We start from the raw sequence: 23782 nt of genomic DNA on the forward strand, positions 1-23782 counted from the left end.
ATGTGTGCCTTTGTGCTTGTGGTTGTTTCTAGCATTCTTTCGCAGAGGCAATATCGTAGTCTATGAGGTTAATCCGAGACGCGATTATTGCTGATTGAAAACTTTACCCAATACCCTGCTGGGATGACTTGAAATATAGTCAGCCTTGGCAATTTTTGATAGTCTCGCTTGAGACTAGATATTGTTCATGAAAAAAAGATTACGCTGTCTGTTTTGTATGCAATGTAAACTGATGGTAGTTTCTGATGATTTATTGTTTTTTTTAGTGTAAGTTTTATGTAAAACAAAAATGATTTTGTGGTAGTTTACTTAGATTTCTGCTTTTTCTTCTGTTCCTGTTTTGATATTCAGTTTTGTACATATAATTGCCCACTTGAGACTAGATCTAAGCTCAAATCGGCTTATTTACATATGTCAATCTTAGTGACCGCAGCATTTGTGTTGATATTTTAGGGGTCAGTTCCAGTGGTCTTTTGCAGTAGCAAAATCATACTCTGAGGTGAATCTGAGTAGTTGTCATAAGTAAGGTAATATGTGTTGTTGCACAGATTTTCGACCAGGTGGGATCTGACCCAAATCCCAGTTGATCTCATTTGCATATACTGCAGAATTGGTCACCATCCCTGAAGTTCTCAGGACAAAATGTGTGCCTTTGTGCTTGTGGTCATTTCTAGCATTCTTTTGCAGAGGTAATATCGTAGTCTATGAGGTTAATCTGAGACGCGATTATTGCTGATTGAAAACTTTACCCAATACCCTGCTGGGATGACTTGAAATATAGTCACCCTTGGCAGTTTTAGATAGTCTCGCTTGAGACTAGATATTGTTTATGAAAGAAAGATTACGCCGTCTGTTTTGTATGCAGTGTTAACTGATGGTAGTTTCTGATGATTTATTGTTTTTTTTTTGTGTAAGTTTTATGTAAAACAAAAATGATTTTGTGGTAGTTCACTTAGATTTCTGCTTTTTCTTCTGTTACTGTTTTGATATTCAGTTTTGTACATATAATTGCCCACTTGAGACTAGATCTAAGCTCAAATCGGCTTATTTACATATGTCAATCTTAGTGACCACAGCATTTGTGTTGATATTTTAGGGGTCACTTCCAGTGGTCTTTTGCAGTAGCAAAATCATACTCTGAGGTGAATCTGAGTAGTGGTCATAAGTAAGGTAATATGTGTTGTTGCACAGATTTTCGACCAGGTGGGATCTGACCCAAATCCCAGTTGATCTCATTTGCATATACTGCAGAATTGGTCACCATCCCTGAAGTTCTCAGGACAAAATGTGTGCCTTTGTGCTTGTGGTCATTTCTAGCATTCTTTTGCAGAGGCAATATCGTAGTCTATGAGGTTAATCTGAGACGCTATTATTGCTGATTGAAAACTTTACTCAATACCCTGCTGGGATGACTTGAAATATAGTTAGCCTTGGCAATTTTTGATATTGTTTTTTTTTAGTGTAAGTTTTATGTAAAACAAAAATGATTTTGTGGTAGTTTACTTAAATTTCTGCTTTTTCTTCTGTTACTGTTTTGATATTCAGTTTTGTACATATAATTGCCCACTTGAGACTAGATCTAAGCTCAAATCGGCTTATTTACATATGTCAATCTTAGTGACCGCAGCATTTGTGTTGATATTTTAGGGGTCAGTTCCAGTGGTCTTTTGCAGTAGCAAAATCATACTCTGAGGTGAATCTGAGTAGTTGTCATAAGTAAGGTAATATGTGTTGTTGCACAGATTTTCGACCAGGTGGGATCTGACCCAAATCCCAGTTGATCTCATTTGCATATACTGCAGAATTGGTCACCATCCCTGAAGTTCTCAGGACAAAATGTGTGCCTTTGTGCTTGTGGTCATTTCTAGCATTCTTTTGCAGAGGCAATATCGTAGTCTATGAGGTTAATCTGAGACGCGATTATTGCTGATTGAAAACTTTACCCAATACCCTGCTGGGATGACTTGAAATATAGTCAGCCTTGGCAATTTTTGATATTGTTTTTTTTTTAGTGTAAGTTTTATGTAAAACAAAAATGATTTTGTGGTAGTTTACTTAGATTTCTGCTTTTTCTTCTGTTACTGTTTTGATATTCAGTTTTGTACATATAATTGCCCACTTGAGACTAGATCTAAGCTCAAATCGGCTTATTTACATATGTCAATCTTAGTGACCGCAGCATTTGTGTTGATATTTTAGGGGTCAGTTCCAGTGGTCTTTTGCAGTAGCAAAATCATACTCTGAGGTGAATCTGAGTAGTTGTCATAAGTAAGGTAATATGTGTTGTTGCACAGATTTTCGACCAGGTGGGATCTGACCCAAATCCCAGTTGATCTCATTTGCATATACTGCAGAATAGGTCACCATCCCTGAAGTTCTCAGGACAAAATGTGTGCCTTTGTGCTTGTGGTTGTTTCTAGCATTCTTTCGCAGAGGCAATATCGTAGTCTATGAGGTTAATCCGAGACGCGATTATTGCTGATTGAAAACTTTACCCAATACCCTGCTGGGATGACTTGAAATATAGTCAGCCTTGGCAATTTTTGATAGTCTCGCTTGAGACTAGATATTGTTTATGAAAAAAAGATTACGCTGTCTGTTTTGTATGCAGTGTTAACTGATGGTAGTTTCTGATGATTTATTGTTTTTTTTAGTGTAAGTTTTATGTAAAACAAAAATGATTTTGTGGTAGTTTACTTAGATTTCTGCTTTTTCTTCTGTTACTGTTTTGATATTCAGTTTTGTACATATAATTGCCCACTTGAGACTAGATCTAAGCTCAAATCGGCTTATTTACATATGTCAATCTTAGTGACCACAGCATTTGTGTTGATATTTTAGGGGTCAGTTCCAGTGGTCTTTTGCAGTAGCAAAATCATACTCTGTGAGGTGAATCTGAGTAGTGGTCATAAGTAAGGTAAAATGTGTTGTTGCACAGATTTTCGACCAGGTGGGATCTGACCCAAATCCCAGTTGATCTCATTTGCATATACTGCAGAATTGGTCACCATCCCTGAAGTTCTCAGGACAAAATGTGTGCCTTTGTGCTTGTGGTCATTTCTAGCATTCTTTTGCAGAGGCAATATCGTAGTCTATGAGGTTAATCTGAGACGCGATTATTGCTGATTGAAAACTTTACCCAATACCCTGCTGGGATGACTTGAAATAAAGTCAGCCTTGGCAATTTTTGATATTGTTTTTTTTTAGTGTAAGTTTTATGTAAAACAAAAATGGTTTTGTGGTAGTTTACTTACATTTCTGCTTTTTCTTCTGTTACTGTTTTGATATTCAGTTTTGTACATATAATTGCCCACTTGAGACTAGATCTAAGCTCAAATCGGCTTATTTACATATGTCAATCTTAGTGACCGCAGCATTTGTGTTGATATTTTAGGGGTCAGTTCCAGTGGTCTTTTGCAGTAGCAAAATCATACTCTGAGGTGAATCTGAGTAGTTGTCATAAGTAAGGTAATATGTGTTGTTGCACAGATTTTCGACCAGGTGGGATCTGACCCAAATCCCAGTTGATCTCATTTGCATATACTGCAGAATAGGTCACCATCCCTGAAGTTATCAGGACAAAATGTGTGCCTTTGTGCTTGTGGTTGTTTCTAGCATTCTTTCGCAGAGGCAATATCGTAGTCTATGAGGTTAATCCGAGACGCGATTATTGCTGATTGAAAACTTTACCCAATGCCCTGCTGAGATGACTTGAAATATAGTCAGCCTTGGCAATTTTTGATAGTCTCGCTTGAGACTAGATATTGTTTATGAAAAAAAGATTACGCTGTCTGTTTTGTATGCAGTGTTAACTGATGGTAGTTTCTGATGATTTATTGTTTTTTTTAGTGTAAGTTTTATGTAAAACAAAAATGATTTTGTGGTAGTTTACTTAGATTTCTGCTTTTTCTTCTGTTACTGTTTTGATCTTCAGTTTTGTACATATAATTGCCCACTTGAGACTAGATCTAAGCTCAAATCGGCTTATTTACATATGTCAATCTTAGTGACCACAGCATTTGTGTTGATATTTTAGGGGTCAGTTCCAGTGGTCTTTTGCAGTAGCAAAATCATACTCTGAGGTGAATCTGAGTAGTGGTCATAAGTAAGGTAAAATGTGTTGTTGCACAGATTTTCGACCAGGTGGGATCTGACCCAAATCCCAGTTGATCTCATTTGCATATACTGCAGAATTGGTCACCATCCCTGAAGTTCTCAGGACAAAATGTGTGCCTTTGTGCTTGTGGTCATTTCTAGCATTCTTTTGCAGAGGCAATATCGTAGTCTATGAGGTTAATCTGAGACGCGATTTTTGCTGATTGAAAACTTTACCCAATACCCTGCTGGGATGACTTGAAATAAAGTCAGCCTTGGCAATTTTTGATATTGTTTTTTTTAGTGTAAGTTTTATGTAAAACAAAAATGGTTTTGTGGTAGTTTACTTACATTTCTGCTTTTTCTTCTGTTACTGTTTTGATATTCAGTTTTGTACATATAATTGCCCACTTGAGACTAGATCTAAGCTCAAATCGGCTTATTTACATATGTCAATCTTAGTGACCGCAGCATTTGTGTTGATATTTTAGGGGTCAGTTCCAGTGGTCTTTTGCAGTAGCAAAATCATACTCTGAGGTGAATCTGAGTAGTTGTCATAAGTAAGGTAATATGTGTTGTTGCACAGATTTTCGACCAGGTGGGATCTGACCCAAATCCCAGTTGATCTCATTTGCATATACTGCAGAATAGGTCACCATCCCTGAAGTTATCAGGACAAAATGTGTGCCTTTGTGCTTGTGGTTGTTTCTAGCATTCTTTCGCAGAGGCAATATCGTAGTCTATGAGGTTAATCCGAGACGCGATTATTGCTGATTGAAAACTTTACCCAATGCCCTGCTGAGATGACTTGAAATATAGTCAGCCTTGGCAATTTTTGATAGTCTCGCTTGAGACTAGATATTGTTTATGAAAAAAAGATTACGCTGTCTGTTTTGTATGCAGTGTTAACTGATGGTAGTTTCTGATGATTTATTGTTTTTTTTAGTGTAAGTTTTATGTAAAACAAAAATGATTTTGTGGTAGTTTACTTAGATTTCTGCTTTTTCTTCTGTTACTGTTTTGATCTTCAGTTTTGTACATATAATTGCCCACTTGAGACTAGATCTAAGCTCAAATCGGCTTATTTACATATGTCAATCTTAGTGACCACAGCATTTGTGTTGATATTTTAGGGGTCAGTTCCAGTGGTCTTTTGCAGTAGCAAAATCATACTCTGAGGTGAATCTGAGTAGTGGTCATAAGTAAGGTAATATGTGTTGTTGCACAGATTTTCGACCAGGTGGGATCTGACCCAAATCCCAGTTGATCTCATTTGCATATACTGCAGAATTGGTCACCATCCCTGAAGTTCTCAGGACAAAATGTGTGCCTTTGTGCTTGTGGTCATTTCTAGCATTCTTTTGCAGAGGCAATATCGTAGTCTATGAGGTTAATCTGAGACGCTATTATTGCTGATTGAAAACTTTACTCAATACCCTGCTGGGATGACTTGAAATATAGTTAGCCTTGGCATTTTTTGATATTGTTTTTTTTTAGTGTAAGTTTTATGTAAAACAAAAATGATTTTGTGGTAGTTTACTTAAATTTCTGCTTTTTCTTCTGTTACTGTTTTGATATTCAGTTTTGTACATATAATTGCCCACTTGAGACTAGATCTAAGCTCAAATCGGCTTATTTACATATGTCAATCTTAGTGACCGCAGCATTTGTGTTGATATTTTAGGGGTCAGTTCCAGTGGTCTTTTGCAGTAGCAAAATCATACTCTGAGGTGAATCTGAGTAGTTGTCATAAGTAAGGTAATATGTGTTGTTGCACAGATTTTCGACCAGGTGGGATCTGACCCAAATCCCAGTTGATCTCATTTGCATATACTGCAGAATTGGTCACCATCCCTGAAGTTCTCAGGACAAAATGTGTGCCTTTGTGCTTGTGGTCATTTCTAGCATTCTTTTGCAGAGGCAATATCGTAGTCTATGAGGTTAATCTGAGACGCGATTATTGCTGATTGAAAACTTTACCCAATACCCTGCTGGGATGACTTGAAATATAGTCACTCTTGGCAATTTTAGATAGTCTCGCTTGAGACTAGATATTGTTTATGAAAGAAAGATTACGCCGTCTGTTTTGTATGCAGTGTTAACTGATGGTAGTTTCTGATGATTTATTGTTTTTTTTTTGTGTAAGTTTTATGTAAAACAAAAATGATTTTGTGGTAGTTCACTTAGATTTCTGCTTTTTCTTCTGTTACTGTTTTGATATTCAGTTTTGTACATATAATTGCCCACTTGAGACTAGATCTAAGCTCAAATCGGCTTATTTACATATGTCAATCTTAGTGACCACAGCATTTGTGTTGATATTTTAGGGGTCAGTTCCAGTGGTCTTTTGCAGTAGCAAAATCATACTCTGTGAGGTGAATCTGAGTAGTGGTCATAAGTAAGGTAAAATGTGTTGTTGCACAGATTTTCGACCAGGTGGGATCTGACCCAAATCCCAGTTGATCTCATTTGCATATACTGCAGAATTGGTCACCATCTCTGAAGTTCTCAGGACAAAATGTGTGCCTTTGTGCTTGTGGTCATTTCTAGCATTCTTTTGCAGAGGCAATATCGTAGTCTATGAGGTTAATCTGAGACGCGATTATTGCTGATTGAAAACTTTACCCAATACTCTGCTGGGATGACTTGAAATATAGTCAGCCTTGGCAATTTTTGATATTGTTTTTTTTTAGTGCAAGTTTTATGTAAAACAAAAATGCTTTTGTGGTAGTTTACTTAGATTTCTGCTTTTTCTTCTGTTATTGTTTTGATATTCAGTTTTGTACATATAATTGCCCACTTGAGACTAGATCTAAGCTCAAATCGGCTTATTTACATATGTCAATCTTAGTGACCGCAGCATTTGTGTTGATATTTTAGGGGTCAGTTCCAGTGGTCTTTTGCAGTAGCAAAATCATACTCTGAGGTGAATCTGAGTAGTTGTCATAAGTAAGGTAATATGTGTTGTTGCACAGATTTTCGACCAGGTGGGATCTGACCCAAATCCCAGTTGATCTCATTTGCATATACTGCAGAATAGGTCACCATCCCTGAAGTTCTCAGGACAAAATGTGTGCCTTTGTGCTTGTGGTTGTTTCTAGCATTCTTTCGCAGAGGCAATATCGTAGTCTATGAGGTTAATCCGAGACGCGATTATTGCTGATTGAAAACTTTACCCAATACCCTGCTGGGATGACTTGAAATATAGTCAGCCTTGGCAATTTTTGATAGTCTCGCTTGAGACTAGATATTGTTTATGAAAAAAATATTATGCTGTCTGTTTTGTATGCAGTGTTAACTGATGGTAGTTTCTGATGATTTATTGTTTTTTTTAGTGTAAGTTTTATGTAAAACAAAAATGATTTTGTGGTAGTTTACTTAGATTTCTGCTTTTTCTTCTGTTACTGTTTTGATATTCAGTTTTGTACATATAATTGCCCACTTGAGACTAGATCTAAGCTCAAATCGGCTTATTTACATATGTTAATCTTAGTGACCACAGCATTTGTGTTGATATTTTACGGGTCAGTTCCAGTGGTCTTTTGCAGTAGCAAAATCATACTCTGTGAGGTGAATCTGAGTAGTGGTCATAAGTAAGGTAATATGTGTTGTTGCACAGATTTTCGACCAGGTGGGATCTGACCCAAATCCCAGTTGATCTCATTTGCATATACTGCAGAATTGGTCACCATCCCTGAAGTTCTCAGGACAAAATGTGTGCCTTTGTGCTTGTGGTCATTTCTAGCATTCTTTTGCAGAGGCAATATCGTAGTCTATGAGGTTAATCTGAGACGCTATTATTGCTGATTGAAAACTTTACTCAATACCCTGCTGGGATGACTTGAAATATAGTTAGCCTTGGCATTTTTTGATATTGTTTTTTTTTAGTGTAAGTTTTATGTAAAACAAAAATGATTTTGTGGTAGTTTACTTAAATTTCTGCTTTTTCTTCTGTTACTGTTTTGATATTCAGTTTTGTACATATAATTGCCCACTTGAGACTAGATCTAAGCTCAAATCGGCTTATTTACATATGTCAATCTTAGTGACCGCAGCATTTGTGTTGATATTTTAGGGGTCAGTTCCAGTGGTCTTTTGCAGTAGCAAAATCATACTCTGAGGTGAATCTGAGTAGTTGTCATAAGTAAGGTAATATGTGTTGTTGCACAGATTTTCGACCAGGTGGGATCTGACCCAAATCCCAGTTGATCTCATTTGCATATACTGCAGAATTGGTCACCATCCCTGAAGTTCTCAGGACAAAATGTGTGCCTTTGTGCTTGTGGTCATTTCTAGCATTCTTTTGCAGAGGCAATATCGTAGTCTATGAGGTTAATCTGAGACGCGATTATTGCTGATTGAAAACTTTACCCAATACCCTGCTGGGATGACTTGAAATATAGTCACTCTTGGCAATTTTAGATAGTCTCGCTTGAGACTAGATATTGTTTATGAAAGAAAGATTACGCCGTCTGTTTTGTATGCAGTGTTAACTGATGGTAGTTTCTGATGATTTATTGTTTTTTTTTTGTGTAAGTTTTATGTAAAACAAAAATGATTTTGTAGTAGTTCACTTAGATTTCTGCTTTTTCTTCTGTTACTGTTTTGATATTCAGTTTTGTACATATAATTGCCCACTTGAGACTAGATCTAAGCTCAAATCGGCTTATTTACATATGTCAATCTTAGTGACCACAGCATTTGTGTTGATATTTTAGGGGTCAGTTCCAGTGGTCTTTTGCAGTAGCAAAATCATACTCTGTGAGGTGAATCTGAGTAGTGGTCATAAGTAAGGTAAAATGTGTTGTTGCACAGATTTTCGACCAGGTGGGATCTGACCCAAATCCCAGTTGATCTCATTTGCATATACTGCAGAATTGGTCACCATCTCTGAAGTTCTCAGGACAAAATGTGTGCCTTTGTGCTTGTGGTCATTTCTAGCATTCTTTTGCAGAGGCAATATCGTAGTCTATGAGGTTAATCTGAGACGCGATTATTGCTGATTGAAAACTTTACCCAATACTCTGCTGGGATGACTTGAAATATAGTCAGCCTTGGCAATTTTTGATATTGTTTTTTTTTAGTGCAAGTTTTATGTAAAACGAAAATGCTTTTGTGGTAGTTTACTTAGATTTCTGCTTTTTCTTCTGTTATTGTTTTGATATTCAGTTTTGTACATATAATTGCCCACTTGAGACTAGATCTAAGCTCAAATCGGCTTATTTACATATGTCAATCTTAGTGACCGCAGCATTTGTGTTGATATTTTAGGGGTCAGTTCCAGTGGTCTTTTGCAGTAGCAAAATCATACTCTGAGGTGAATCTGAGTAGTTGTCATAAGTAAGGTAATATGTGTTGTTGCACAGATTTTCGACCAGGTGGGATCTGACCCAAATCCCAGTTGATCTCATTTGCATATACTGCAGAATAGGTCACCATCCCTGAAGTTCTCAGGACAAAATGTGTGCCTTTGTGCTTGTGGTTGTTTCTAGCATTCTTTCGCAGAGGCAATATCGTAGTCTATGAGGTTAATCCGAGACGCGATTATTGCTGATTGAAAACTTTACCCAATACCCTGCTGGGATGACTTGAAATATAGTCAGCCTTGGCAATTTTTGATAGTCTCGCTTGAGACTAGATATTGTTCATGAAAAAAAGATTACGCTGTCTGTTTTGTATGCAATGTAAGCTGATGGTAGTTTCTGATGATTTATTGTTTTTTTTAGTGTAAGTTTTATGTAAAACAAAAATGATTTTGTGGTAGTTTACTTAGATTTCTGCTTTTTCTTCTGTTCCTGTTTTGATATTCAGTTTTGTACATATAATTGCCCACTTGAGACTAGATCTAAGCTCAAATCGGCTTATTTACATATGTCAATCTTAGTGACCGCAGCATTTGTGTTGATATTTTAGGGGTCAGTTCCAGTGGTCTTTTGCAGTAGCAAAATCATACTCTGAGGTGAATCTGAGTAGTTGTCATAAGTAAGGTAATATGTGTTGTTGCACAGATTTTCGACCAGGTGGGATCTGACCCAAATCCCAGTTGATCTCATTTCCATATACTGCAGAATAGGTCACCATCCCTGAAGTTCTCAGGACAAAATGTGTGCCTTTGTGCTTGTGGTCGTTTCTAGCATTCTTTCGCAGAGGCAATATCGTAGTCTATGAGGTTAATCCGAGACGCGATTATTGCTGATTGAAAACTTTACCCAATACCCTGCTGAGATGACTTGAAATATAGTCAGCCTTGGCAATTTTTGATAGTCTCGCTTGAGACTAGATATTGTTTATGAAAAAAAGATTACGCTGTCTGTTTTGTATGCAGTGTTAACTGATGGTAGTTTCTGATGATTTATTGTTTTTTTTAGTGTAAGTTTTATGTAAAACAAAAATGATTTTGTGGTAGTTTACTTAGATTTCTGCTTTTTCTTCTGTTACTGTTTTGATATTCAGTTTTGTACATATAATTGCCCACTTGAGACTAGATCTAAGCTCAAATCGGCTTATTTACATATGTCAATCTTAGTGACCACAGCATTTGTGTTGATATTTTAGGGGTCAGTTCCAGTGGTCTTTTGCAGTTGCAAAATCATACTCTGTGAGGTGAATCTGAGTAGTGGTCATAAGTAAGGTAATATGTGTTGTTGCACAGATTTTCGACCAGGTGGGATCTGACCCAAATCCCAGTTGATCTCATTTGCATATACTGCAGAATAGGTCACCATCCCTGAAGTTCTCAGGACAAAATGTGTGCCTTTGTGCTTGTGGTCGTTTCTAGCATTCTTTCACAGAGGCAATATCGTAGTCTATGAGGTTAATCCGAGACGCGATTATTGCTGATTGAAAACTTTACCCAATACTCTGCTGGGATGACTTGAAATATAGTCAGCCTTGGCAATTTTTGATAGTCTCGCTTGAGACTAGATATTGTTTATGAAAAAAAGATTACGCTGTCTGTTTTGTATGCAGTGTTAACTGATGGTAGTTTCTGATGATTTATTGTTTTTTTTAGTGTAAGTTTTATGTAAAACAAAAATGATTTTGTGGTAGTTTACTTAGATTTCTGCTTTTTCTTCTGTTACTGTTTTGATATTCAGTTTTGTACATATAATTGCCCACTTGAGACTAGATCTAAGCTCAAATCGGCTTATTTACATATGTCAATCTTAGTGACCGCAGCATTTGTGTTGATATTTTAGGGGTCAGTTCCAGTGGTCTTTTGCAGTAGCAAAATCATACTCTGAGGTGAATCTGAGTAGTTGTCATAAGTAAGGTAATATGTGTTGTTGCACAGATTTTCGACCAGGTGGGATCTGACCCAAATCCCAGTTGATCTCATTTGCATATACTGCAGAATAGGTCACCATCCCTGAAGTTCTCAGGACAAAATGTGTGCCTTTGTGCTTGTGGTCGTTTCTAGCATTCTTTCGCAGAGGCAATATCGTAGTCTATGAGGTTAATCCGAGACGCGATTATTGCTGATTGAAAACTTTACCCAATACTCTGCTGGGATGACTTGAAATATAGTCAGCCTTGGCAATTTTTGATAGTCTCGCTTGAGACTAGATATTGTTTATGAAAAAAAGATTACGCTGTCTGTTTTGTATGCAGTGTTAGCTGATGGTAGTTTCTGATGATTTATTGTTTCTTTTAGTGTAAGTTTTATGTAAAACAAAAATGATTTTGTGGTAGTTTACTTAGATTTCTGCTTTTTCTTCTGTTACTGTTTTGATATTCAGTTTTGTACATATAATTGCCCACTTGAGACTAGATCTAAGCTCAAATCGGCTTATTTACATATGTTAATCTTAGTGACCACAGCATTTGTGTTGATATTTTAGGGGTCAGTTCCAGTGGTCTTTTGCAGTAGCAAAATCATACTCTGTGAGGTGAATCTGAGTAGTGGTCATAAGTAAGGTAATATGTGTTGTTGCACAGATTTTCGACCAGGTGGGATCTGACCCAAATCCCAGTTGATCTCATTTGCATATACTGCAGAATTGGTCACCATCCCTGAAGTTCTCAGGACAAAATGTGTGCCTTTGTGCTTGTGGTCATTTCTAGCATTCTTTTGCAGAGGCAATATCGTAGTCTATGAGGTTAATCTGAGACGCGATTATTGCTGATTGAAAACTTTACCCAATACCCAGCTGGGATGACTTGAAATATAGTCAGCCTTGGCAATTTTTGATATTGTTTTTTTTTAGTGTAAGTTTTATGTAAGACAAAAATGATTTTGTGGTAGTTTACTTAGATTTCTGCTTTTTCTTCTGTTACTGTTTTGATATTCAGTTTTGTACATATAATTGCCCACTTGAGACTAGATCTAAGCTCAAATCGGCTTATTTACATATGTCAATCTTAGTGACCGCAGCATTTGTGTTGATATTTTAGGGGTCAGTTCCAGTGGTCTTTTGCAGTAGCAAAATCATACTCTGTGAGGTGAATCTGAGTAGTGGTCATAAGTAAGGTAAAATGTGTTGTTGCACAGATTTTCGACCAGGTGGGATCTGACCCAAATCCCAGTTGATCTCATTTGCATATACTGCAGAATTGGTCACCATCTCTGAAGTTCTCAGGACAAAATGTGTGCCTTTGTGCTTGTGGTCATTTCTAGCATTCTTTTGCAGAGGCAATATCGTAGTCTATGAGGTTAATCTGAGACGCGAGTATTGCTGATTGAAAACTTTACCCAATACTCTGCTGGGATGACTTGAAATATAGTCAGCCTTGGCAATTTTTGATATTGTTTTTTTTTAGTGCAAGTTTTATGTAAAACAAAAATGCTTTTGTGGTAGTTTACTTAGATTTCTGCTTTTTCTTCTGTTATTGTTTTGATATTCAGTTTTGTACATATAATTGCCCACTTGAGACTAGATCTAAGCTCAAATCGGCTTATTTACATATGTCAATCTTAGTGACCGCAGCATTTGTGTTGATATTTTAGGGGTCAGTTCCAGTGGTCTTTTGCAGTAGCAAAATCATACTCTGAGGTGAATCTGAGTAGTTGTCATAAGTAAGGTAATATGTGTTGTTGCACAGATTTTCGACCAGGTGGGATCTGACCCAAATCCCAGTTGATCTCATTTGCATATACTGCAGAATAGGTCACCATCCCTGAAGTTCTCAGGACAAAATGTGTGCCTTTGTGCTTGTGGTTGTTTCTAGCATTCTTTCGCAGAGGCAATATCGTAGTCTATGAGGTTAATCCGAGACGCGATTATTGCTGATTGAAAACTTTACCCAATACCCTGCTGGGATGACTTGAAATATAGTCAGCCTTGGCAATTTTTGATAGTCTCGCTTGAGACTAGATATTGTTCATGAAAAAAAGATTACGCTGTCTGTTTTGTATGCAATGTAAGCTGATGGTAGTTTCTGATGATTTATTGTTTTTTTTAGTGTAAGTTTTATGTAAAACAAAAATGATTTTGTGGTAGTTTACTTAGATTTCTGCTTTTTCTTCTGTTCCTGTTTTGATATTCAGTTTTGTACATATAATTGCCCACTTGAGACTAGATCTAAGCTCAAATCGGCTTATTTACATATGTCAATCTTAGTGACCGCAGCATTTGTGTTGATATTTTAGGGGTCAGTTCCAGTGGTCTTTTGCAGTAGCAAAATCATACTCTGAGGTGAATCTGAGTAGTTGTCATAAGTAAGGTAATATGTGTTGTTGCACAGATTTTCGACCAGGTGGGATCTGACCCAAATCCCAGTTGATCTCATTTCCATATACTGCAGAATAGGTCACCATCCCTGAAGTTCTCAGGACAAAATGTGTGCCTTTGTGCTTGTGGTCGTTTCTAGCATTCTTTCGCAGAGGCAATATCGTAGTCTATGAGGTTAATCCGAGACGCGATTATTGCTGATTGAAAACTTTACCCAATACCCTGCTGAGATGACTTGAAATATAGTCAGCCTTGGCAATTTTTGATAGTCTCGCTTGAGACTAGATATTGTTTATGAAAAAAAGATTACGCTGTCTGTTTTGTATGCAGTGTTAACTGATGGTAGTTTCTGATGATTTATTGTTTTTTTTAGTGTAAGTTTTATGTAAAACAAAAATGATTTTGTGGTAGTTTACTTAGATTTCTGCTTTTTCTTCTGTTACTGTTTTGATATTCAGTTTTGTACATATAATTGCCCACTTGAGACTAGATCTAAGCTCAAATCGGCTTATTTACATATGTCAATCTTAGTGACCGCAGCATTTGTGTTGATATTTTAGGGGTCAGTTCCAGTGGTCTTTTGCAGTAGCAAAATCATACTCTGTGAGGTGAATCTGAGTAGTGGTCATAAGTAAGGTAAAATGTGTTGTTGCACAGATTTTCGACCAGGTGGGATCTGACCCAAATCCCAGTTGATCTCATTTGCATATACTGCAGAATTGGTCACCATCTCTGAAGTTCTCAGGACAAAATGTGTGCCTTTGTGCTTGTGGTCATTTCTAGCATTCTTTTGCAGAGGCAATATCGTAGTCTATGAGGTTAATCTGAGACGCGATTATTGCTGATTGAAAACTTTACCCAATACTCTGCTGGGATGACTTGAAATATAGTCAGCCTTGGCAATTTTTGATATTGTTTTTTTTTAGTGCAAGTTTTATGTAAAACAAAAATGCTTTTGTGGTAGTTTACTTAGATTTCTGCTTTTTCTTCTGTTATTGTTTTGATATTCAGTTTTGTACATATAATTGCCCACTTGAGACTAGATCTAAGCTCAAATCGGCTTATTTACATATGTCAATCTTAGTGACCGCAGCATTTGTGTTGATATTTTAGGGGTCAGTTCCAGTGGTCTTTTGCAGTAGCAAAATCATACTCTGAGGTGAATCTGAGTAGTTGTCATAAGTAAGGTAATATGTGTTGTTGCACAGATTTTCGACCAGGTGGGATCTGACCCAAATCCCAGTTGATCTCATTTGCATATACTGCAGAATAGGTCACCATCCCTGAAGTTCTCAGGACAAAATGTGTGCCTTTGTGCTTGTGGTTGTTTCTAGCATTCTTTCGCAGAGGCAATATCGTAGTCTATGAGGTTAATCCGAGACGCGATTATTGCTGATTGAAAACTTTACCCAATACCCTGCTGGGATGACTTGAAATATAGTCAGCCTTGGCAATTTTTGATAGTCTCGCTTGAGACTAGATATTGTTCATGAAAAAAAGATTACGCTGTCTGTTTTGTATGCAATGTAAGCTGATGGTAGTTTCTGATGATTTATTGTTTTTTTTAGTGTAAGTTTTATGTAAAACAAAAATGATTTTGTGGTAGTTTACTTAGATTTCTGCTTTTTCTTCTGTTCCTGTTTTGATATTCAGTTTTGTACATATAATTGCCCACTTGAGACTAGATCTAAGCTCAAATCGGCTTATTTACATATGTCAATCTTAGTGACCGCAGCATTTGTGTTGATATTTTAGGGGTCAGTTCCAGTGGTCTTTTGCAGTAGCAAAATCATACTCTGAGGTGAATCTGAGTAGTTGTCATAAGTAAGGTAATATGTGTTGTTGCACAGATTTTCGACCAGGTGGGATCTGACCCAAATCCCAGTTGATCTCATTTCCATATACTGCAGAATAGGTCACCATCCCTGAAGTTCTCAGGACAAAATGTGTGCCTTTGTGCTTGTGGTCGTTTCTAGCATTCTTTCGCAGAGGCAATATCGTAGTCTATGAGGTTAATCCGAGACGCGATTATTGCTGATTGAAAACTTTACCCAATACCCTGCTGAGATGACTTGAAATATAGTCAGCCTTGGCAATTTTTGATAGTCTCGCTTGAGACTAGATATTGTTTATGAAAAAAAGATTACGCTGTCTGTTTTGTATGCAATGTTAACTGATGGTAGTTTCTGATGATTTATTGTTTTTTTTAGTGTAAGTTTTATGTAAAACAAAAATGATTTTGTGGTAGTTTACTTAGATTTCTGCTTTTTCTTCTGTTACTGTTTTGATATTCAGTTTTGTACATATAATTGCCCACTTGAGACTAGATCTAAGCTCAAATCGGCTTATTTACATATGTCAATCTTAGTGACCACAGCATTTGTGTTGATATTTTAGGGGTCAGTTCCAGTGGTCTTTTGCAGTTGCAAAATCATACTCTGTGAGGTGAATCTGAGTAGTGGTCATAAGTAAGGTAATATGTGTTGTTGCACAGATTTTCGACCAGGTGGGATCTGACCCAAATCCCAGTTGATCTCATTTGCATATACTGCAGAATAGGTCACCATCCCTGAAGTTCTCAGGACAAAATGTGTGCCTTTGTGCTTGTGGTCGTTTCTAGCATTCTTTCGCAGAGGCAATATCGTAGTCTATGAGGTTAATCCGAGACGCGATTATTGCTGATTGAAAACTTTACCCAATACTCTGCTGGGATGACTTGAAATATAGTCAGCCTTGGCAATTTTTGATAGTCTCGCTTGAGACTAGATATTGTTTATGAAAAAAAGATTACGCTGTCTGTTTTGTATGCAGTGTTAACTGATGGTAGTTTCTGATGATTTATTGTTTTTTTTAGTGTAAGTTTTATGTAAAACAAAAATGATTTTGTGGTAGTTTACTTAGATTTCTGCTTTTTCTTCTGTTACTGTTTTGATATTCAGTTTTGTACATATAATTGCCCACTTGAGACTAGATCTAAGCTCAAATCGGCTTATTTACATATGTCAATCTTAGTGACCGCAGCATTTGTGTTGATATTTTAGGGGTCAGTTCCAGTGGTCTTTTGCAGTAGCAAAATCATACTCTGAGGTGAATCTGAGTAGTTGTCATAAGTAAGGTAATATGTGTTGTTGCACAGATTTTCGACCAGGTGGGATCTGACCCAAATCCCAGTTGATCTCATTTGCATATACTGCAGAATAGGTCACCATCCCTGAAGTTCTCAGGACAAAATGTGTGCCTTTGTGCTTGTGGTCGTTTCTAGCATTCTTTCGCAGAGGCAATATCGTAGTCTATGAGGTTAATCCGAGACGCGATTATTGCTGATTGAAAACTTTACCCAATACTCTGCTGGGATGACTTGAAATATAGTCAGCCTTGGCAATTTTTGATAGTCTCGCTTGAGACTAGATATTGTTTATGAAAAAAAGATTACGCTGTCTGTTTTGTATGCAGTGTTAACTGATGGTAGTTTCTGATGATTTATTGTTTCTTTTAGTGTAAGTTTTATGTAAAACAAAAATGATTTTGTGGTAGTTTACTTAGATTTCTGCTTTTTCTTCTGTTACTGTTTTGATATTCAGTTTTGTACATATAATTGCCCACTTGAGACTAGATCTAAGCTCAAATCGGCTTATTTACATATGTCAATCTTAGTGACCACAGCATTTGTGTTGATATTTTAGGGGTCAGTTCCAGTGGTCTTTTGCAGTAGCAAAATCATACTCTGTGAGGTGAATCTGAGTAGTGGTCATAAGTAAGGTAATATGTGTTGTTGCACAGATTTTCGACCAGGTGGGATCTGACCCAAATCCCAGTTGATCTCATTTGCATATACTGCAGAATTGGTCACCATCCCTGAAGTTCTCAGGACAAAATGTGTGCCTTTGTGCTTGTGGTCGTTTCTAGCATTCTTTCGCAGAGGCAATATCGTAGTCTATGAGGTTAATCCGAGACGTGATTATTGCTGATTGAAAACTTTACCCAATACCCTGCTGGGATGACTTGAAATATAGTCAGCCTTGGCAATTTTTGATAGTCTCGCTTGAGACTAGATATTGTTTATGAAAAAAATATTATGCTGTCTGTTTTGTATGCAGTGTTAACTGATGGTAGTTTCTGATGATTTATTGTTTTTTTTAGTGTAAGTTTTATATAAAACAAAAATGATTTTGTGGTAGTTTACTTAGATTTCTGCTTTTTCTTCTGTTACTGTTTTGATATTCAGTTTTGTACATATAATTGCCCACTTGAGACTAGATCTAAGCTCAAATCGGCTTATTTACATATGTTAATCTTAGTGACCACAGCATTTGTGTTGATATTTTAGGGGTCAGTTCCAGTGGTCTTTTGCAGTAGCAAAATCATACTCTGTGAGGTGAATCTGAGTAGTGGTCATAAGTAAGGTAATATGTGTTGTTGCACAGATTTTCGACCAGGTGGGATCTGACCCAAATCCCAGTTGATCTCATTTGCATATACTGCAGAATTGGTCACCATCCCTGAAGTTCTCAGGACAAAATGTGTGCCTTTGTGCTTGTGGTCATTTCTAGCATTCTTTTGCAAAGGCAATATCGTAGTCTATGAGGTTAATCTGAGACGCGATTATTGCTGATTGAAAACTTTACCCAATACCCTGCTGGGATGACTTGAAATATAGTCAGCCTTGGCAATTTTTGATATTGTTTTTTTTTAGTGTAAGTTTTATGTAAGACAAAAATGATTTTGTGGTAGTTTACTTAGATTTCTGCTTTTTCTTCTGTTACTGTTTTGATATTCAGTTTTGTACATATAATTGCCCACTTGAGACTAGATCTAAGCTCAAATCGGCTTATTTACATATGTCAATCTTAGTGACCGCAGCATTTGTGTTGATATTTTAGGGGTCAGTTCCAGTGGTCTTTTGCAGTAGCAAAATCATACTCTGAGGTGAATCTGAGTAGTTGTCATAAGTAAGGTAATATGTGTTGTTGCACAGATTTTCGACCAGGTGGGATCTGACCCAAATCCCAGTTGATCTCATTTGCATATACTGCAGAATTGGTCACCATCCCTGAAGTTCTCAGGACAAAATGTGTGCCTTTGTGCTTGTGGTCATTTCTAGCATTCTTTTGTAGAGGCAATATCGTAGTCTATGAGGTTAATCTGAGACGCGATTATTGCTGATTGAAAACTTTACCCAATACCCTGCTGGGATGACTTGAAATATAGTCAGCCTTGGCAATTTTTGATAGTCTCGCTTGAGACTAGATATTGTTTATGAAAAAAATATTATGCTGTCTGTTTTGTATGCAGTGTTAACTGATGGTAGTTTCTGATGATTTATTGCTTTTTTTAGTGTAAGTTTTATGTAAAACAAAAATGATTTTGTGGTAGTTTACTTAGATTTCTGCTTTTTCTTCTGTTACTGTTTTGATATTCAGTTTTGTACATATAATTGCCCACTTGAGACTAGATCTAAGCTCAAATCGGCTTATTTACATATGTCAATCTTAGTGACCACAGCATTTGTGTTGATATTTTAGGGGTCAGTTCCAGTGGTCTTTTGCAGTAGCAAAATCATACTCTGTGAGGTGAATCTGAGTAGTGGTCATAAGTAAGGTAATATGTGTTGTTGCACAGATTTTCGACCAGGTGGGATCTGACCCAAATCCCAGTTGATCTCATTTGCATATACTGCAGAATTGGTCACCATCCCTGAAGTTCTCAGGACAAAATGTGTGCCTTTGTGCTTGTGGTCGTTTCTAGCATTCTTTCGCAGAGGCAATATCGTAGTCTATGAGGTTAATCCGAGACGTGATTATTGCTGTTTGAAAACTTTACCCAATACCCTGCTGGGATGACTTGAAATATAGTCAGCCTTGGCAATTTTTGATAGTCTCGCTTGAGACTAGATATTGTTTATGAAAAAAATATTATGCTGTCTGTTTTGTATGCAGTGTTAACTGATGGTAGTTTCTGATGATTTATTGTTTTTTTTAGTGTAAGTTTTATGTAAAACAAAAATGATTTTGTGGTAGTTTACTTAGATTTCTGCCTTTTCTTCTGTTACTGTTTTGATATTCAGTTTTGTACATATAATTGCCCACTTGAGACAAGATCTAAGCTCAAATCGGCTTATTTACATATGTTAATCTTAGTGACCACAGCATTTGTGTTGATATTTTAGGGGTCAGTTCCAGTGGTCTTTTGCAGTAGCAAAATCATACTCTGAGGTGAATCTGAGTAGTGGTCATAAGTAAGGTAATATGTGTTGTTGCACAGATTTTCGACCAGGTGGGATCTGACCCAAATCCCAGTTGATCTCATTTGCATATACTGCAGAATTGGTCACCATCCCTGAAGTTCTCAGGACAAAATGTGTGCCTTTGTGCTTGTGGTCATTTTTAGTAGTGATGGCAACTTCTGCTCTTTTTGGTTCTTTTTGCTCGGTTTTTCTGGCTCCCTAAATGGTTCTTTGTTTTACAACTTATTTCCATTGGTACGGAACATTATTACCCACATCTTACGTGACTATATGGGCAAAATGTTGTTGTTCAATATTAAACATAAGTAGTGTTGCAATGGCCAATTGTTTGTCTTGTAATAATTTACTGATTGTACTCACGCGTTCAATTGTATAAATAACTGGATTTGTATTTAAACATCTTAATAAAGAATCACTTGTAAACTCTGAAGTAAGGCCAATGGAACCCAAAAGGTAGGTATTACAAAATAGCTTATTAAATTAAATAATCATCCATTTCTGGGTAATAAGATAAACAAATACTCTGCAAAGTGCAAAACAACTGTCAACAAACATTTAACTGATTTAACATTTTGTTCAACTATTTTTTGGAAGGCGGATTGGCATTCAGGAAAACCAAGTGTCTCAGCTTGGAGGGTTGGAGGGTTGGAGCTTGCTTGTTGTTCGCTGATTGGTACCTTTGCTTATTGTTCTCTGATTGGTTGAATGACAAGCCTTAGAAAAAATTGGCTCGGTCTCAGACGGGAACCGGCTCTCATCGTTCACTTACAAGAGCCGGCTCTTTGAACCGGTTCTTTTGCGACCGACACATCACTAGTTTCTAACATTTTTTTAGTAGTCTATGAGGTTAATCTGAGACGTGATTACTGCTGGTTGAAAATTTAGCCCAACATTCTATTTGAATGACTTGAAATATAGTCGGTCTTGGCAATTTTTGAGAACTTCATTTGAGACTAGATATTGTTTACGTTTGAGAGCTTATGGTGTCTGTCTTGTATGCTGTGTTGTATTTTAGTGTTTTTTTGATTGCTAATGAGATTTAAGTTAGTTGAATGTTCCATCTAGTTGGGGTAAGTTATAGATTTTTTTTTCTATGTTTTTAGTTTTGTGCAGATAATAAGCCATTTGGAAGTAGATCCAAGCTGGTATCTGCTGTATGTGGGTCAACACTTGTAGTTCAAACGGTTACTTGACCACACATGTCAGCACTGCCAATCTGTATATTCTCAGAAAAACTGCCAGTGTGGAGGTATCATCAAGGTTACATATTTAATTCCCTTAGTTAGGTACATAAGTACCATATTGCAGATTTTAAAGTTCTGTTGATTTTATACTCCAAGTTTCATTATCAGGACTTTTTTTTTTTACATATTATATTACATAGTGTAATGAAAGCTGACAAATATTCACCACTCTTTCTGGAGATGAGAATGTAATGTAATGTAGCTTTTAGGAAACAAAACTGGATTTTAAATCCACTGTTGTATCTTTAAAAGTTACATTCACACTTTCTTTACCTTTAGTGACCACAGTGTACTTGTACAGCACCTTTTTTCTGACTCAAGGGAACTAAGGATCATCAGTGGGATCATCACTGTGGCTTAATACAGCGCCAGAGCCACCAGTAAACAGTCAGAGTCATGACAGGGTGATTGTTTACTCTTTGTGAGTTAGATCGGAGTGAGATATAATACTGTGTATATGTTGCAGAGTTCGGAGCCATCCTGCTGAGTGTGTGAACAGCAGAGAAACATAATCAATGCAGAGCTCTGACCAACGAGCATGGTGTCACTCCAAACACAGTCCTAGAAACACACACAAACTGAGCCCTTTTCAAGAAAAATTTGACTTTATGTTGTACAAAATTAAATAATTCTTAAGTAACCACATTTTGATACAAGGATATGAAAATTACACAGAATAAAAACATAGCTTTGTCCCATATGATATAATGATAGAGGGATTTAGAAAAATTACAAGTACCATGAGTAAATCCTGAGCAAAGAAAAACCACGTACTGTTCAGCTATAAGACTGACACTGAATGGACGTTAGCTTTGTCAGACTGATTGTCAAGTGTAGGGGCTCAAGAAAAGGCTTGAGTTTAACAAAACAAACCTGCTTTATTTCTAAGAGCTTCGGCTTGTAATGATACACAGAGCAAACACATGAACCGGGTACATTCCAACCTACAGAGAGAGAGGGAGCAGGCTACACACTACAAAGTGCACGGTCCAAAAACACATGTTGGTAGGTGGATTGGTGACTCAAAATTGTCCCTAGGTGTGAATGTGTGAGTTTGTGTCACCCTGTGAAGGACTGATGCCCCCTCCAGGGTGTGTTCACTCCTTGTGCCCAATGATTCGAGGTAGGCTCCGAACTGACCTTGACTCTGAACTGGAAATGCGGTTACAGACAATGAATGAAATGTTTTCTTTTTGTCAATAAATAATGACATAGGCTTATTTGGAAAACGTGGGCTAAACTGGTGCCTCTGTATCAATTAAGCCCAGGCCAGACTTTATCTTATATACTAAAATGTACATAAACTAATACATATATTTTCAAATGATAGCAAACATGCATTTTCTCAGATATCCATTATATATCAGGTCAATATACAGTTCCAGTCAAACATTTGGATACATGTTCTCAGGAGTCATTGGTGGAATAGGGCTATCACTGTATAGAACTGTGTACCAGCCCCTACCTTTAAACTATTTATAAATCTTTATGTGTAGTTTTAAAGTGGTACCTATATGACCTTTCAAAGTGGTACCTCTATGACATACACCTGAAAAATGATTTTTGTGGGCTTAATGTGTACACACCCTATCTGCATGAATGAAATCTGAAATTGAAATAACATTTCTAGCTGATTTCTTTCTGTTAATATTTTGGAAATGTGTTGCTGCTTCTAAAATACGAGACAAATGTACGTATTTTAAAAATAAATCAGGATGCCAGGACATGGCCTGAAAAACTTGATTGTCCTGGGAAAACTGGACATCAGGTCATCCTCCCTCACAGGGAACATCAAATTCTGGTTTGAGAACAGCACCAAGCAGGACAAATGACCTCCCCAGAGGGTTCAACTGAGCACATCTTTCAGACCAAGCTTTCTGACTGACCACCTGAAGTCTGTAATGATAGCCCAAGGCCTAGAGGATTATGAAGGACCTCAGCCATCTCAACAACGGACTCTTCTCTCTGTTGTGATCAGGGAAGTACTTTCACTCTCTGAAGGCAAATACAGGAAGGATGAGGAGGAGCTTCTTCATAAAAGTGATGCAGGCTCTAAATTTAGAACAGTAATATCTAGGACTACCTAAGATTGCACACACACACACACACACACACACACACACACACACACACACACTCTCACTCATCACACAGGATGTTCTTAACCGGACGTTGATAACTAACACCTAAAAAGTGCACCCTGCTCAATGTTGCACATCCTTTTTGCATATTTTGCACTTGAAGTCAAAGTCATCTCTGCATTGCACATTTCTGTTTATCAGTACTGTTTTTTGCACATTATATTATTGTCTCTGTATTATATATATTAACACATTAACACACATTACAGAATGCAGGAATTTCTTGCATTTTTTTAATGCTAGCTAATAATTTAACCAAAGTGTGCCACAACTTCCCCCTATAATTCACTCTCCAGAGTTTAGTGTCATATTAGCAGTTTTATTTAGCAATGTAAACACAATATCATTACTGTTGATTTCAGAATGTAAGTTCACATTTTATTCATG

The 23782-nt window shown here is 37.0% G+C and overlaps 31 non-coding genes and 3 pseudogenes across 31 annotated transcripts; all 34 read left to right on the forward strand.

Annotated features, from left to right (window-relative positions):
- Positions 1-33: 33 nt before the first annotated feature.
- On the forward strand, positions 34-174 carry LOC136695801 (U4 spliceosomal RNA). Its single transcript, XR_010802392.1, has one exon. It is a non-coding gene; the product is annotated as a U4 spliceosomal RNA (small nuclear RNA).
- Positions 175-675: 501 nt separating this feature from the next.
- Positions 676-816, forward strand: LOC136695935 (U4 spliceosomal RNA). The gene has a single exon (XR_010802518.1). It is a non-coding gene; the product is annotated as a U4 spliceosomal RNA (small nuclear RNA).
- A 502-nt stretch (positions 817-1318) lies between these two features.
- Positions 1319-1459, forward strand: LOC136695955 (U4 spliceosomal RNA). Its single transcript, XR_010802533.1, has one exon. It is a non-coding gene; the product is annotated as a U4 spliceosomal RNA (small nuclear RNA).
- A 410-nt stretch (positions 1460-1869) lies between these two features.
- Positions 1870-2010, forward strand: LOC136695934 (U4 spliceosomal RNA). Its single transcript, XR_010802517.1, has one exon. It is a non-coding gene; the product is annotated as a U4 spliceosomal RNA (small nuclear RNA).
- A 411-nt stretch (positions 2011-2421) lies between these two features.
- On the forward strand, positions 2422-2562 carry LOC136695802 (U4 spliceosomal RNA). The gene has a single exon (XR_010802393.1). It is a non-coding gene; the product is annotated as a U4 spliceosomal RNA (small nuclear RNA).
- Positions 2563-3065: 503 nt separating this feature from the next.
- Positions 3066-3227, forward strand: LOC136695912 (U4 spliceosomal RNA; annotated as a pseudogene).
- Positions 3228-3616: 389 nt separating this feature from the next.
- LOC136695883 (U4 spliceosomal RNA) lies at positions 3617-3757 on the forward strand. Its single transcript, XR_010802470.1, has one exon. It is a non-coding gene; the product is annotated as a U4 spliceosomal RNA (small nuclear RNA).
- Positions 3758-4258: 501 nt separating this feature from the next.
- LOC136695914 (U4 spliceosomal RNA) lies at positions 4259-4419 on the forward strand (annotated as a pseudogene).
- Positions 4420-4808: 389 nt separating this feature from the next.
- LOC136695884 (U4 spliceosomal RNA) lies at positions 4809-4949 on the forward strand. The gene has a single exon (XR_010802471.1). It is a non-coding gene; the product is annotated as a U4 spliceosomal RNA (small nuclear RNA).
- Positions 4950-5450: 501 nt separating this feature from the next.
- LOC136695959 (U4 spliceosomal RNA) lies at positions 5451-5591 on the forward strand. Its single transcript, XR_010802537.1, has one exon. It is a non-coding gene; the product is annotated as a U4 spliceosomal RNA (small nuclear RNA).
- A 410-nt stretch (positions 5592-6001) lies between these two features.
- Positions 6002-6142, forward strand: LOC136695917 (U4 spliceosomal RNA). Its single transcript, XR_010802501.1, has one exon. It is a non-coding gene; the product is annotated as a U4 spliceosomal RNA (small nuclear RNA).
- Positions 6143-6646: 504 nt separating this feature from the next.
- On the forward strand, positions 6647-6787 carry LOC136695928 (U4 spliceosomal RNA). The gene has a single exon (XR_010802511.1). It is a non-coding gene; the product is annotated as a U4 spliceosomal RNA (small nuclear RNA).
- Positions 6788-7197: 410 nt separating this feature from the next.
- LOC136695803 (U4 spliceosomal RNA) lies at positions 7198-7338 on the forward strand. The gene has a single exon (XR_010802394.1). It is a non-coding gene; the product is annotated as a U4 spliceosomal RNA (small nuclear RNA).
- Positions 7339-7841: 503 nt separating this feature from the next.
- LOC136695960 (U4 spliceosomal RNA) lies at positions 7842-7982 on the forward strand. Its single transcript, XR_010802538.1, has one exon. It is a non-coding gene; the product is annotated as a U4 spliceosomal RNA (small nuclear RNA).
- Positions 7983-8392: 410 nt separating this feature from the next.
- Positions 8393-8533, forward strand: LOC136695918 (U4 spliceosomal RNA). Its single transcript, XR_010802502.1, has one exon. It is a non-coding gene; the product is annotated as a U4 spliceosomal RNA (small nuclear RNA).
- A 504-nt stretch (positions 8534-9037) lies between these two features.
- On the forward strand, positions 9038-9178 carry LOC136695929 (U4 spliceosomal RNA). Its single transcript, XR_010802512.1, has one exon. It is a non-coding gene; the product is annotated as a U4 spliceosomal RNA (small nuclear RNA).
- Positions 9179-9588: 410 nt separating this feature from the next.
- LOC136695804 (U4 spliceosomal RNA) lies at positions 9589-9729 on the forward strand. The gene has a single exon (XR_010802395.1). It is a non-coding gene; the product is annotated as a U4 spliceosomal RNA (small nuclear RNA).
- A 501-nt stretch (positions 9730-10230) lies between these two features.
- On the forward strand, positions 10231-10371 carry LOC136695856 (U4 spliceosomal RNA). The gene has a single exon (XR_010802445.1). It is a non-coding gene; the product is annotated as a U4 spliceosomal RNA (small nuclear RNA).
- A 503-nt stretch (positions 10372-10874) lies between these two features.
- LOC136695885 (U4 spliceosomal RNA) lies at positions 10875-11015 on the forward strand. Its single transcript, XR_010802472.1, has one exon. It is a non-coding gene; the product is annotated as a U4 spliceosomal RNA (small nuclear RNA).
- A 501-nt stretch (positions 11016-11516) lies between these two features.
- Positions 11517-11657, forward strand: LOC136695826 (U4 spliceosomal RNA). Its single transcript, XR_010802416.1, has one exon. It is a non-coding gene; the product is annotated as a U4 spliceosomal RNA (small nuclear RNA).
- A 503-nt stretch (positions 11658-12160) lies between these two features.
- LOC136695925 (U4 spliceosomal RNA) lies at positions 12161-12301 on the forward strand. The gene has a single exon (XR_010802508.1). It is a non-coding gene; the product is annotated as a U4 spliceosomal RNA (small nuclear RNA).
- Positions 12302-12713: 412 nt separating this feature from the next.
- Positions 12714-12854, forward strand: LOC136695945 (U4 spliceosomal RNA). Its single transcript, XR_010802524.1, has one exon. It is a non-coding gene; the product is annotated as a U4 spliceosomal RNA (small nuclear RNA).
- A 410-nt stretch (positions 12855-13264) lies between these two features.
- LOC136695805 (U4 spliceosomal RNA) lies at positions 13265-13405 on the forward strand. Its single transcript, XR_010802396.1, has one exon. It is a non-coding gene; the product is annotated as a U4 spliceosomal RNA (small nuclear RNA).
- A 501-nt stretch (positions 13406-13906) lies between these two features.
- Positions 13907-14047, forward strand: LOC136695858 (U4 spliceosomal RNA). The gene has a single exon (XR_010802446.1). It is a non-coding gene; the product is annotated as a U4 spliceosomal RNA (small nuclear RNA).
- A 503-nt stretch (positions 14048-14550) lies between these two features.
- LOC136695930 (U4 spliceosomal RNA) lies at positions 14551-14691 on the forward strand. The gene has a single exon (XR_010802513.1). It is a non-coding gene; the product is annotated as a U4 spliceosomal RNA (small nuclear RNA).
- Positions 14692-15101: 410 nt separating this feature from the next.
- Positions 15102-15242, forward strand: LOC136695806 (U4 spliceosomal RNA). Its single transcript, XR_010802397.1, has one exon. It is a non-coding gene; the product is annotated as a U4 spliceosomal RNA (small nuclear RNA).
- Positions 15243-15743: 501 nt separating this feature from the next.
- On the forward strand, positions 15744-15884 carry LOC136695859 (U4 spliceosomal RNA). The gene has a single exon (XR_010802447.1). It is a non-coding gene; the product is annotated as a U4 spliceosomal RNA (small nuclear RNA).
- A 503-nt stretch (positions 15885-16387) lies between these two features.
- Positions 16388-16528, forward strand: LOC136695827 (U4 spliceosomal RNA). Its single transcript, XR_010802417.1, has one exon. It is a non-coding gene; the product is annotated as a U4 spliceosomal RNA (small nuclear RNA).
- Positions 16529-17029: 501 nt separating this feature from the next.
- Positions 17030-17170, forward strand: LOC136695828 (U4 spliceosomal RNA). Its single transcript, XR_010802418.1, has one exon. It is a non-coding gene; the product is annotated as a U4 spliceosomal RNA (small nuclear RNA).
- Positions 17171-17673: 503 nt separating this feature from the next.
- On the forward strand, positions 17674-17814 carry LOC136695843 (U4 spliceosomal RNA). The gene has a single exon (XR_010802432.1). It is a non-coding gene; the product is annotated as a U4 spliceosomal RNA (small nuclear RNA).
- Positions 17815-18317: 503 nt separating this feature from the next.
- On the forward strand, positions 18318-18458 carry LOC136695927 (U4 spliceosomal RNA). Its single transcript, XR_010802510.1, has one exon. It is a non-coding gene; the product is annotated as a U4 spliceosomal RNA (small nuclear RNA).
- A 410-nt stretch (positions 18459-18868) lies between these two features.
- On the forward strand, positions 18869-19009 carry LOC136695891 (U4 spliceosomal RNA). The gene has a single exon (XR_010802478.1). It is a non-coding gene; the product is annotated as a U4 spliceosomal RNA (small nuclear RNA).
- A 503-nt stretch (positions 19010-19512) lies between these two features.
- On the forward strand, positions 19513-19653 carry LOC136695876 (U4 spliceosomal RNA). The gene has a single exon (XR_010802463.1). It is a non-coding gene; the product is annotated as a U4 spliceosomal RNA (small nuclear RNA).
- A 1179-nt stretch (positions 19654-20832) lies between these two features.
- LOC136695961 (U4 spliceosomal RNA) lies at positions 20833-20963 on the forward strand (annotated as a pseudogene).
- Positions 20964-23782: the final 2819 nt, after the last annotated feature.

The sequence above is a fragment of the Hoplias malabaricus genome, chromosome 4 (assembly GCF_029633855.1).
Source record: "Hoplias malabaricus isolate fHopMal1 chromosome 4, fHopMal1.hap1, whole genome shotgun sequence".
NCBI lineage: Eukaryota > Metazoa > Chordata > Actinopteri > Characiformes > Erythrinidae > Hoplias > Hoplias malabaricus.